The sequence below is a fragment of the Petaurus breviceps genome, unplaced genomic scaffold (assembly GCF_028583685.1).
Source record: "Petaurus breviceps papuanus isolate PSGF00001 unplaced genomic scaffold, PetGlider_PUasm1.0 37, whole genome shotgun sequence".
In the NCBI taxonomy this organism is placed as follows: domain Eukaryota; kingdom Metazoa; phylum Chordata; class Mammalia; order Diprotodontia; family Petauridae; genus Petaurus; species Petaurus breviceps.
In genome coordinates this window covers 50,971,610-50,985,806 of record NW_027186296.1, presented here as the reverse complement: position 1 = coordinate 50,985,806, position 14,197 = coordinate 50,971,610, and the positions used below count along the sequence as shown (strand labels likewise).

Below are 14,197 nucleotides of genomic sequence, written 5' to 3'. Positions count from 1 at the left end.
ACTATCTCTTACAGAAGAGGCAAGGGAAAATGGTTACAATGGAGGGGAAGAATAGGAAGGCAAAAGGGAATGGGTCAACCTTATTCCCATTGAATCTGGATTGAGGAGGGAGTGAAATACACACTAAATAGGGTATCTCACCCTCCAGGAGAATGCGGGGGGGGGGAAGGGGTGAAAGGGGGGATGAGGGAAGGGAGGGCAGGCTGGGGAGAGGGAAGTTGGAAGCACCCACTTTTGAAAAGGGATGGGATCAAAGTAGAGAATAGAACAAGTGGGAGGTGCGATAGGAGGGAGGGAAATATAGCCAGTCTTTTACCATATATCTACTATGCTATTGTTTTGCATTAGCCACACATGTATAACCTATACTGAACTGCTTATCTTCCCAGTAAGGATGGGTGACAAGGAAGGGAATGAATCTGGAATTGAAAGTTTTAAAATCAAATATTCAAATATATATGTATATATATATATGTGTATATATATGTATATATGTGTATATATGTATGTGTATATATGTATATGTATATACTATTATTAATACCATCTTACATGTAATTGGGAAATAAGATATACAGGCACTGAGGCATAGAGATTCACTGGAAAAGTCAAAAGGGGTATGGGAGAAAATATGGGAGAGAGCAGATTGGAGGAGGCGATATCCTGTGGGACTATTTTGGGGTGGTGGGTAGGGGAAAGACGGGGAGAAAATTTGTAACTCAAAATCTGGCGGAAACAAAAAAAAAGGAATTAAAAAGAAAATAAAAAATAATAAAAAAGAAAGGCACAAATCAGGGTTTAATTCATTGTTTTGTTGATTGCCTGGATATAGGAAAGTGTTAATAATAGAGATTCAACTTAAAAATATGTCCTAAGTACAGTTTTCCACCTAAAGAGAACCTCTTGTTCAAAATTTATCCTTGCCTTAAACCAAATCCCCCATATTGAGAGCTTCAAAGAGTGAGAATTTTTGTTGTTGATCTGATATCTAGAAAAAGGGTATATATACCCCACATGACCTCTAATTTCCTGATAAAGTTTTAGGGTGAGTTTGAAAGAAGTGTTTTACTTAATCCTTAAATAGGAAGGGAAGCAAAGGCTTGACAGAGCAGGGTTAGCTTATGTATCTCAATGCTTAATATAATTTAAGAATTAGTATACAAAGTATCCAATGCAATAATTTCTATAATTTTAAATCTTATTCTAATAGAGTGTCATTTTTATAGAAATAATGATTACTTACAGTATTTAATTTTTATGTTCAGGTGCTAAGAACTAATTTTTCGAGTGGCTGCTCTATGAAGAGGATTATACTTTTAGTAAAGGAGCTTTAGTAAAGTTGTATTTTTGATATAGTTATATAAAATATGTATTTTTGACAAGGAGACCAACTAAATTAAAAAAATGTTAAAATATTTCTTTCAGTTCATCATACCCCTGGAAAGTCTCTGTTGAATGACACAAGGCCTTAACTAAGGCAAACCAATCCCCAGTGGGGAAGGAATAAGCAGACTCTTACTATCTGGCCTTATGAATGTAAACTTATCAAGTAAGAGGAAAACTCATAGGAGCTTTAGTTCTTTATACCTAACTGCCCAAAGTATCATGGAGTAAGCAAAGTTATATAACAATTCTAATCCTAAACTGGAACCTTGAGGGCAGGGAGCATGTCTTCTAAGATCTTGAACATAGAAGGCATTTAATTCATGTTTACTGAGCAAATGAAATTTTTTCTGCTTTCCTCATGGCCACTGTCTTTGATTTTATACATATCTTTATCTTTGATCTGTATATACATGTTTCAGTTAGATGTTATTGTTTCCTCATTGTTGCCTTAAAATGTTATAGTTGTTCATTTGTTCCAATTGAGTCTGACTCTTTGTGACCCTGTTTGGGATTTTCTTGGCAAAGATACTGGAGTGGTTTGCCATTCACTTATCCAGTTCATTTTACAGATGAGGAAATGGAGGAAAATAGGGTTAAATGACTTGTACAAGGTCACACAGCTAGTGTAAGTGTGTCAGAGTAAGTGTAAGTGTCAGAGACCAGAATTGAACTCAGGAAGATGAATCTTCCTGATTCCAGGCCAGGCACTCTATCCACTATACCACCTAGCTGCCCCTAAAATGTCAGTCCATAGCATTTTATCTTGAAGTATTTTCCTAAAGGACTTCCCCAGATAAATCTATGACATGGTTTCCTAAGATACTAAATGTCCAATGTTATTAATGTTTAAAAAAACTTTACTGGATGTTAGTAGTTGGAGATATTAATACCACCACAGGAAAACAGTACAGTGAGTGCTTGGCCAAGTTTTCTAGCTACACCATTTTTTAGCATGTCAGTGTACCCATGAAAATACTTGATCTGACTTTCCTGAGCATTCCATACCATTACCCTGCTTTGAACCTGAAAATACTTGTATTTCAAAATGATTTAAGAAAATGTTCATATAGGGAATTAACAAAAGTTTGAGGAAAGCACATTCATTTGGCTGTTGCCATACGTGGTGTCTAAGGAAACACTACTATGCTGGCCCAGAAATTTGACAAAGTGGACTATTCAGAGCAGAGAGAATGATCCCCCATGGGTTGTACTATTCAGTGAGAGAAAGAGACAGATTCCCTCACACATCCCAGTCTGAAATTCTGGGGCAAGAAAAGGAAAACCCCACTTGTCCTACGTTCAAAGCTTGCACAGAGAGTCCTGGCACAAGGCTTTATGAGGAAGGGAATTTACAACTCTGTAAGATTTCCCTACCCCAAACTACCTTCCTTTAATTATGAATCTTAACTCCACAATCCACATTCCTCTTGCCAAGAGTCCTGTTCAGCTTTTCCCAGATGTAGGCATGTGCAACTCAGGATCAAAATGGAGACCAATGTATTTTATTCTTTTCATATTTATTCTTATTCATATTCCTGGACTGTATCCTAGATTTTTACAATTTCAAACTCCTAGTATTTCCCATTTAAAACAAATAAACAAAAATATCAGTTGTTAGCAATACCCCTTTGGCATCCACAGCAGAATTTGAATGGTAACCATAGCTAACTTGTGAAAAAATTATTCAGGGACGAAAAGTAGGCTTAGGGAACTACCAGCAACACAAGATCTTCTATTATGATTTTGTTGCTAAACTGCTTTGAATTTTGGCACGTTGCTCCAATTATCCATGAAAATTAAAATGACTGAAGAACACATTAAAAATATAAAATGTCAGATAAATCCAAGATCATAACTTAGAAATCTTTCTACTTGGCATCTCCAAAGTCCTCCACCTACTCTGAATGGTTCTAACTCCCCTCACTACTAGAATTATTTTATGTCAATTATTCATGTGGGGGGACTCATTAATACATGCCCCAACCATGCTAACAGATGTTAGCTATTAAAAATAGCTGACGCTGCCTAGTCATAGAACATTGGCCTTGTAAGGCAAGAGACCTGTGTTTTAGTTCTAGCTCTGTTGACTTAACTTTTACTTAACCACTTAACCTTGAGCTTTAGTTTTTTCCATTTGTGGAAGGGTTAATAAAAGTACATACTTTTTCATATCTTACAGAGATGTGGTGATGATCAATAATGGACATTTAAGTGCTTTTGCTTTTTAGAAAGAAAGGCATTGTACATATCAAACTCTCTATTATTTCCTCTCACTGGATTTAATTGAGGTCTTCCATGTGGGTTACAGAATGATTAATTGTACAGACTTCTGGACTTTTGTGCTTCCCCAAACTTGCCCACCTCATAGGCAGTGGTAGTGCTCACACATACAACATGTTTTAAGGACACCCATGAAACTTAGGATCCAGTACATCGCAGAGATATCCTGTGTACTTAATGCTGCTGGCTAATAAAGCAAATAGCCATTTTCCTATAAAAATTACATTGGGATATCTACAATAAAATACTCATATCCTTTATTTCACTTTGCAGGAAGATTAAAACATCACAACAAAATGAAGTCAAAACAGATGCCAGGCAGCTGTTCTTGAGGCAGACCCATGAGAAACAATAATTAGTCTTAATTAGTTTCTCAGTAAATTATGTAAGCAAGACCTGTAGACACTCAGCTCAAAGATGCTTGCTGTGCCAAAGTCAGTGAACCTTGTTAAAAAATGGTGATAGATTTAGAAACTTTGGGCTCTTCCAAAAAGCCCACATTCTAAATGTAATTGTACACACTTTTGGCACAAAAAAACGATTGATGGATTCTGTAGCTACTTTCTATTGCAAATAATTAGCTACTAAGAAAAACATAGAGCAGCAGAAAAATATTAATTTAAACATTAGCTTTGACTTTTTAAGATGAGACATGATTTTAACTTTTAGGTTTTTTTTTTTTTCAGATTCTTCTTCACAATATGCCATGTCTAAGTTATTAATTTTGAGGCTTTCCACAACAGCGTGAATGATTTACCTAACATGGCTGTACTGGGTGAACATTTATTCTATTAATCTTAGATTAATATTCAAAGTCACCGCCATTCTATTTTCCATAAGTCTCTAGAGGCAATGACTCCAGCCTATTCTCAGTTGTGACATTCATAACATTGATCCTTCCTCTGAAAAGGAATTATGCCATATGACACGCAGTGTATAGGTAGTCTCCAGCATGCTCCTGGGTTGTATTCTAAATGCTAATTAGTGAGTTGGTTGTTAATAACTTGGAAGGCATTTTTCCAAAGAAATAATGTTATGCCTTATAATAATTATAATGATAACTAACATTTATATAGTACCTATTATGTGCCAGACACCATGCCAAGATACAAATATCTCATTTGGTCCTCACAAAATCCTGGAAAGTAAGTCTTATTATTCTCATTTTACAGAAGAGGATACTGAGGAAAACAGAGGTTAAATGACTTGCCCAGGGTCACACAGTAAGTTTCGGAGTCCAAAATTGAACTCAGCTCTTCTTGACTCGAGGCCTAGAACTCTATCCACTTCCTCAAAAATCCACTTAAACTCAAATTTACCTGCATTACCCTTCTGTACTCATAATGGTATAGTATATACAGTATGGTATTATACCACATACAATAAAAGTTACAATGATTTGGAAAGTTAAAATGGCAATTTAGGGACAGGAAAATTCATTGCGAATTTCATTTTGGGATATTAGGAACACATAGACATCCATCTCTTAATGTAGGGATAGCTCCATATTACTTGGTAGTGACTTTAATGGACTGATACAGTGGCTCTAGCAATACTGAGAGATGGGACATGGAGAGGTAGGGGCTTCAGGGAGTTTGGGGATGAGATGTGGGAGCCAGAGGTTCCCTCTTGTTCTTGTAACCATGGGAAATACATAACAAGGCTATCAAGTTATCTCCTTTTATTTTTCTACCATAATTGCTTATTTCTTTTTGTTGTATATTCTTTGCTTGGCTTGCAGATTCCTAAATAATCTTCTTAAGTTTTTCTAGTATATTTTTACTGTTTGTAAACAAAATGAAAATGCCAGGTTCTATGTCAGCTTCTTCCTATGTGCTGCTTCCTTCCTTCTCTCTCTCTCTCTCTCTCTCTCTCTCTCTCTCTCTCTCTCTCTCTCTCTGTCTTTACTTATGGGGCCTGGGGAATAGGGATTAGTGCTGCTGACAGGTAAAGAGAAGGATTAAAGAAGAAATTCCTGGCTTCGGTTTTCCCCCACCCCCATACCACTATCAATCTTGCTAATACAAACCCTTTGATCATGCCCATCCTGGATCTGTCCTAGGGTGAAGTGTGAATTGAGGATAAAATGAGGCTTGGTAAGATTGTAGGTTAGCAGTTAATAGGGGAAAGAAGAGAGAGTGGAGGGAAATCCCAAGCTCGAGTAATGTAAAAGTAAAGAGGCCCCATGTCTACATGCCATTTTGGGAAGCTTTTGTTTATTAAATGATATCTAAAATTAAGTGATAAACACATATGCATAAAACTATGCATATCATACATGTGACATCATGTGTGTAACTAGTTAATAAAATGTATCCTAACCATATTTTGATAACCATTTGAGGGTTTCATTATTACCTTGAGGTAGAAGTTCTTGTTAATAAATAGTAATGGCAGAAAGAGATAGAGGTTAGATGAGATGAAGACAATGGAATCAAAGGACTTAAGAGTGAGGAAGAGCATTAGGGGTCATCTAGTCAGATATACCACACAGCACACTTTTCCATCTAACAATTTGTCACATGGTCATTGGTCTTTGCTTCAGTATCTTTAATGATGGGAAGATTAGTATTCAGGACCAACTTGCTTTTGGATAACTCCAAATGCCAGAAAATTCTTTCAGTTGAGCATGTCTGTATTCTATCTCAGCACAGTTTCCTTCCAATAGTTCTAGTTTTCTTTTTCAGAACAACACAAAACTTTAAATATTTGAAAGACAATCTTATTTCCCCCTAAGTCTTCTCTTCTTTAGACTAAACACACCTGTTTTCTTCAACCCATTGTTATGAAATGGTATCCTAGTTCCTCAATGAATAAACCTTCTATAGCTTCATTCAAGTCATTGATAAAAAATGTTGAAAGTCTTATATGAACTGATGCAGAGTGAAGTGAGCAGAACTAGTAAAACATTGTCCACAGTAACAGTAATACTGTACATTGAAGAACTGTGAATGACTTTGCTGTTCTCAGCAATACAATGATCCAAGACAATCCCAAAAGATTTATGATGAAAAATGCTATCCATCTTTAGAGAAAGAACTGATAGCATCTGAATACAAACTGAAGCATACTATTTTTCACTTTTTTAGGGGGTTTTAGTTTTGTTCTACAAAATGACTAATATGGAAAAGTTTACGTGATTGAACATGTATAACCTATATCAGATTGCTTAATGTTTCAGGGAGGAGGTTATGGAGGGGAGGGAGAGAATTTCAAATTCAAAACTTAAAAGAAATTAATGACTGTTAAAAATTGTTTTTACACGTAATTGGGGAAAATATTATAAAAAAAAAAGAAAAGCAAAAGTGATGCCAATAAACAATACCTGGAATTGACATGGGGACTTTACACCAAAAACTTCTATTATTTTATGTATATTTTATATTTAGATACTTGTATACATGCTTTATTTCCTCTACACCCCCCCCCCCCACACACAAAGTGAATGTAAGCTTCTTGAGGGCAGGAACTATTTCATGTTTATTTCAAGGCCCTAGGAAAATAGCTTAATGTTGCAGAATTGAATCTCAAAGGATTTTCCCAGCAGTCAAGCACTAAACATTTGTTAGGTGCCTACTATGTGTCAGGCACTGAACTAAGTTATAAGAATATTACAAAAGAAAGAAAACAGGTATTGTTCTCAAGGATTTTGCATTCTATTAGGAGAGGAAACATGTAAACATATGAATCCATACACAAAAAATATAAAATGAATACAAGATAATTTTCTGAGTGAGGTACTAGAAAGTGGTGTTTGAACAGAGTTCTGAAGAAAAGCATGGATTTGAAAAAGGGACTACAAGACAGGAATGCATTCCAGGTACAAGGGATGGCTTATGCAAAGGAACAGAAATGGGAGGTAGAATAACATATGTGAGCAAAAGTAAGAAGGTCATGGAGGTGAGTAATGTAAAACAGAGAGAGGTAGATTGGGGTATTTAAAGCAAAATAGGAGATGAGGAACAGAAAAGGGATTCTTATTAATGAAAAAAAAAGCCACTTAAAAATAGAGAGGTTGTGACGCTGGGGGGTGGTACTATAGATATGGAATGTTGCATATACTTTCAGATGAGTTTACTATTGTGTTAATTTTATTTAATTGTTTTACTTTGTTACAAGGGAGCTCTCCCATAATAGGAATAATATGGAAATATTTGTAATGGGTTGGGTTTTTTTTTTGCCTTTTGGGGGGCAATTTGGGGTTAAGTAATTTGCCCAAGGTTACACAGCTAGTATTTTTGTGTGGGTGTTAAGTGTCTCAGGCTGGAACCAAACTCTTCCCGCCTACAGGGCCAGCGCTTTACTCACTGCTCCACCTAGCAGCCCTGAAATATTTGTAATGTTAAAACAAAGATTTGTTTATGTAATGTGATAATGCAAATATAATTGTGATGTAAATGTAAATGCAATGTAAAACAAAAAAACAAACAAAAACATGCTAATAAAACTTTTTTAGAAAGCAAAATAAAGGAATTTTTTTTGATCCTAGATGTAATGGGGAGCCACTGGAAGTGATTGAGCAGGGAAGGCACATGGTCAGTACTAGGTATAAGTAATATCAGTTTGGTAGTTATGTATAGGATTTATTGGAAGGGTAAGTAACAACGCAGAGAGACCAATTAGGAAGCTATTTCAGTAGTCTTTGGGAGAGGAACTAGGTCCAGGCTGGAGATAGGGAGACCAGATCAACAAAACAAGTAAATAAAAAATTGATATCTAGCTTGTTCTAGTAGCACTGACCCAGCTGATGCAAAGAACAAAGCAGGTAATTCTGAAAACTAAATCAGCTGCGATGTTCTGAAAAACAAAAAATATTGGGGGAGTTTAATCCCCATTCTTGGAATCTCTTAACTGTTGGCAGTGTTTGGAATTTTTGGCTGTTACTCTGAGGATTCAATTTGACTCTGAATTTTATAGCTAAAAGCCAACTACAGTGAAATGTGCCTCTGCCTAGGACACCATGTCTACTGGAAGGGTATCAGCCTTAAAAGGCTGAATTTTCTTAGCACATGTTTTAGCAGCCAAACTGTGAAGCCACTTTTATGTGGCATGGCAGTTTCCTTTAAGCAGCCTGCATTGCCATATAATCCCATTCATACAATTTTGAAGGCTTTAGTTTCAATATATACACATATATACATGTTCTGAGAAATTTTTATCATGTATTTATAGTTACTGGATTAGACTAAATTCAATGATGGTAAGTAATAGGGAAGCTGAGGCATAAGTGATTAGTATTTAATAAGCAGTCTCTGAATTCACTGAATGGAATAACCTGATTCCCTCTCTTTCTTCCACCCCAACGTCCCTTGTTCCCCTGTCACACTCTATCACATTACACTTCTTGTAACTGTAGTTTGTATCAATGCAAGTTCTGGGTAGAAAATAATCAGGTGAATCTTGATTTTGGTAGCAGGTTATGCCACACCCAATCACTAAGAGTTTGAGGAAAAAACTTAGGCATCAAAAAGAATAATACAGCTGCTGATGTCGAATGTTAAAATCCAAGAGTAACATTCCTGTCTGATTGCCTTTATAAACAGCACTCAGGAATTTTCCAGTACAGTAGTCCTCTTGCTAACAGGCTTGCCAGCTCTCACTCATGCCCGGATTTATGCTACTTTTTTCCCCCTTTTTTAGTGATTATCTGTTTGACAACCTTAGCTTGTTAGTCTTAAGTCTGTTATGAGATCAAGTAAATAAATAAAACAATTTAAAATTTGTAAAACACTTTGTAAACCTTTAAAGCTCTATATAAATGCTAGCTAATATTATTATCAACATCTCTATAAATTGTTTTTAAAAAAAATCCCACAGTATTTTTCTTTCTTAAATACAAAATCTAGCTTGCTTTGGATGCTGACAATTTCTAGATAATCCCCTTTCTCATTTCTGTAGAAGTAGTATGGTTAAGTTGGAAAAGCCCTGGCCAGGGTCCTGGGAGGGATGTGGGGGAAGGAAAAGCCGCAGTTTTGTGTCCAGCTATCCTATTTGCATATGAAGAGATGTTGAGTGGGTATGTTTTCACCTGATCTCACCTTTTAGTCCATGTACAAAATGAAAAAACAACAACATAATAGTTACTTATAAGCTATTTACTTAAATTTAGTGCAGTACACAAGGGCTGTGGTTATCAGGCATGCATTTTGAGTTGCTTTTCCATTAGTGGTGAGTCATCCTGAGCAGAGAGGCTTTATTGCCTAGTGGCTTTTGTGATCTGTAGTTTGCATGTGGAAAAGGGCTAGCCAGAATGAAAGGCTCAGTCTGTGGTCACGGAGCAGTTTTTCTCAGTGCAAAGCTAATTGGCCATGCTAAGGTTGAACCTGCAACCTTGGCCTCATTAGCACCATGCTCTAACCCATGAAGCTAAGCAGTCACAGATGTGAGGGTTAAACATGATATAATGGATGTCACATTTTGGCTTGGGATGAAGGGCACTATGTTAAACATCATTATTAGCATCAGAACTTGTATTAGGGGGTTAGCTGAACAAGCACAATGATAGGTCTCATTTGGAAACCTTTTCTTTGATATTTTCAGCAGGCAGTTCTGGTTTCTAAGTATACCATTCTCCACAGTGCTGATCCTAGGGAAACATATATAATAAGGCTTTTCCTTCATCCCAAATTTTCCTCTATGTAGCCCTCCTTTCTCAGTGGTGTAATCTTTCCACCCGTATGTTCAGTGTTTTCATGCTCTCTTTGCTTTCTTCTCTCATCTGGAAGGCTGGATTTAAGAAAAGTTTGCTTTGCCTTTTTTCCTTTTCATTCATTCATTCATTCATTCATTTAGGATGGGGGAGACCTGGGCATGTTTGTGATCAGTAGGGAAGGAGGCAGTAGCTATGGAGATATTAAAACTGAATGATAACAAGAGAATTAAAGACAGGAAGGGATATGTTAAGAAGGAAGGAAAAGTAAGGAACTGGTGTTGACCAGGACAGTTGCCAACTCTTCCTCTGAGATGGGGGTAAAGGGAGAAAGATTAAAAGACAATGTGGAGAGATTATGAGATATGGAGAACAGTAAAGGGAGAAGCCCATGGCATGTGACCTCAATTTTCTTATTCTCAGTATTTTATCAGTGTATAGCTGAGATAGGTGATCTTAGCAAAAGCTTTTCCCAGGAAAGGATCTGACAAAAAAGGAAAGCATCTGATAAATCCACTCATACTAAGATGTAAATGACTGATACGCTAAATCCTATTAATAGAAAACTTACTGTACTAGGTGTCAGGAGACATGGGTTTAAATTCTGGATCTACCCTTAGCCAGCAGTGTGACTCTGGGCAAGGCATTTCAGGCAGCTGGATGGTACCATAGTGCATAGAGAACTAGGTCTGGGACTCAGGAAGATTCGAGTACAAACCCAGCCTCAGACATTTCCTAGTTGGGTGTCCCAGGGCAAGTCACCTCTATTTGCCTCAGTTTCCTCATTTGTAAAATGGGGATAATATTAGCAACTCCCTCCCAGAGTTGTGAACATCACATGAGATATTTGTGAAATGCTTAACCCATTGCCTGAAACATAGCACTATGTATAACAACAAGAGTAATCATAAATAATAACAATAATAGCAATTATTATTATTATTATTTCACCTCTCCTGGTCACGATTTCCTCATGTGGAAATCTGATTAAATAAGGTTATCCAAGATTGCATTCTAGTACCAACAACTTATAAATCTACTTATATGCTATGCATTTCAAGGCCATTTGCATTTTCATAGATCATAAACCCTTAAGCAGCATGAAATTAGAATTGTGGAATTTGAGACCCAGGTGAAAGAGGCATCTTTTTATGTGTAATGTCCTTTCAAATGTCCCTTGAATGACAAAATGTGTCAGGCAACTGTCTATTTTATATACTATTAAGACTGGCTCTGCCTCATAGATAAAATTCAATACTATTCAACAAGCATTCATGATGTGCCCACTTGGAACAAAGCCCTGTGTGGAGTGTCGGAGAAGATACAAAGTTTAGGTAAGGTACATTCCCAAATATTGGTGCACTCCAACATAGCAGTTGGAAGGAGATCTGTGAATTCATGAAATTTTTAAATGATGAGACTTGATTAGTTTCTCCTACCCATTTCAGTTCCTATATTTAGCAGTAAATTCCTCTCCAAATGAGTGATTAAATGTTAGTCCAGCATCTGCACTATAAAGGGAAAAGGAGAAAAACCCTAGGCACAAGATTTATATGTTCAAGAGAGTTTTGAGAGGATAGTCTTTTTAACTGGCTGGAAATCAGAGGAGGGGGGGTGCATCCAGGTGGGTGATGTTATGATGCTTCCTTGAAGGTGACTTCCAAACTTCTTTTTTTATGTAGGAAAAGTCCTGTCTCTGACATGTATTAGAAATGTTTCTTCTGTTGTTGCCGCCAGCTCGCCACCCACGGGGTCGCGCCCCGCCCCGTCCCGCCCCGCCCCGCCCGGCCCGGGCCTCGTGGCCGCGCCGCCGCCCGGCTTCATGCTGCCCCCGATGGGCAGCCTGAGCATGGGGCCTGGCGCCCGCGGAGGAGTCCCCGGTGGCCCCGGGTCCCGGTCCCCTACACCTGATGACGAGGCCTGCTGCTGCCTGCCTAACTCGGGTACATTCGAGGAGTGCCACCGCAAGTGCAAGGAGCTCTTCCCAGTGCAGATGGAGGGCGTGAAGCTCACGGTGAACAAGGGGCTCAGCAACCACTTCCAGGTGAGCTTCGGGGGCGGTGGGGCCGGGGGCCCAGGGGCCGGGCAGCACTGACCAGTGTCCCCCACCCCAGGTCAACCACACCGTGGCCCTCAGCATTGTCGGTGACTCCACCTACACCACTTCGGTGTCACCTATGTCGGGACCAAGCAGCTGAGCCCCACGGAGGCCTTCCCCGTGCTGGTGGGAGACATGGACAATTGCGGGAGCCTCAACACGCAGGTGATCCACCAGGTGGGGCCCGGGCCTGCGCTCCAAGATGGCCGTGCAGACCCAGCAGTCCAAGTTTGTGAACTGGCAGGTGGATGCTCCGACTTCACGCAGCCGTGACCCTGGGGAACCCCGATGTGCTGGTGGGGCTCAGGGATCCTAGTGGCTCACTACCTCCAGAGCATCACTCCATGCCCAGCCTTGGGTGGGAAGCTGGTTTATCACCGGAGGCCCGGAGAGGAAGGCACTGTCATGTCTCTGGCAGGGAAGTACACAGCGTCTAACTGGTTGGCAACCTTGACCGTGGGCCAGGCAGGGGCTCATGCTACGTATTACCACAAAGCCAGTGACCAGCTTCAAGTCGGGGTGGAATTCTAAGCCAGCACCTGAATGCAGGACATGACTGTCTCCTTTGGCTACCAGCTAGACCTCCCCAAGGCCAACCTTCTCTTCAAAGGCTCCATGGACAGCAACTGGATTGTGGGGGCCACCCTGGAGAAGAAGCTGCCCCCCCTGCCCCTGACACTGGCCCCAGGTGCTTTCCTCAATCATCAAAAGAACAAGTTCCAGTGTGGTTTTGGCCTCACTATCGGCTAAGCCCACCGCACCACCCATCCCCCTGTCCTGGGATGGGGAGGAAGGGCTCCCGAGGGCTAGGAGAGGGGCAGACCCCAGGATCTGGGGAGACTTAAGGTTTTCAGAGAGGGACTTCAGAATACTGGAAGACCGACCAATCCCCCTGTTTCCTCACCCCATTCCTAGAAGGGGCTCTGACATCTAAGAGACCTAGGTGGGAAGGACAATGGGGGAGGGTCTTCAATGGGGCCTCTCTCCTCCCCCACTTGGTGGAGCCAGGCTGCTGAGGGGGCAGCGTGGTGGGTATCTCTGCCCTGCCTCCCTGCTGGCGCCCCATCAGCCCAGCCCCCCAGTTCCATCCATTCCCCTTGGCCTCTCCCTTCCTCCCACTAGCCCCTCTGCCATCCCCTTGGTGTAAATCATGTTTATAAGTTATGGAAAAAAAAACATTTTACAGAAAAAAACCCCACAGAAATACATGGCTAAAAAAGTGAAAAAAAAAAATGCTTCTTCCTTTTTTCAAGAGTTCAAGTAGAGTGGGGAGGCTAGGTGGCGCAGTGAATAGAGCACCTGTCCTGGAGTCAGGAGGACCTGAGTTCAAATACGGCCTCAGACACCTAACACAAAAAACTAGCCATGTGACCTTGGGCAAGTCACTTAACCCCAATTGCCCTACCTTCCCCTCTCCAAAAAGAAAAAATAGAGTTCAAGTACAGTGGTTGGTGGGGAATAAAGTGTTAATCTGCTATCAATATTCCCAGATACGCACTTTTGAAGGATTTTTCTTTTTTGGCAGACTTTGAGAGGGTAGGACTAAAATATTTCCCAATTTACGTAAGATTTACTAACAGTGGGGATAAAATAAAAAAATCTTATCAATGATCCAGTTGCTATGGGGCTGTCTGGACCTAGATGGACATTCCTCTCTGACAGTATAATTGCATAAATAGGGGAAAATCTTAACTGGTTTCAGAGGTTGTAAGCAATAAGCAATTAAAATGGCCATAGGTATGTGGAATAGCAGCCAGCTGATAGGGAAATGAGTCTCAAGTGCT

The 14,197-nt window shown here is 39.6% G+C and overlaps 1 protein-coding gene and 1 pseudogene across 2 annotated transcripts in view; one reads left to right on the top strand and one right to left on the bottom strand.

Annotated features, from left to right (window-relative positions):
* The window catches only part of ADAMTS17 (ADAM metallopeptidase with thrombospondin type 1 motif 17), a 523,726-nt gene that overhangs the window by 79,804 nt on the left and 429,725 nt on the right, over nt 1–14,197 (bottom strand). The gene's annotated exons all lie outside the window — the stretch shown is intronic.
* LOC138168714 (mitochondrial import receptor subunit TOM40 homolog) lies at nt 5,753–13,867 on the top strand (annotated as a pseudogene).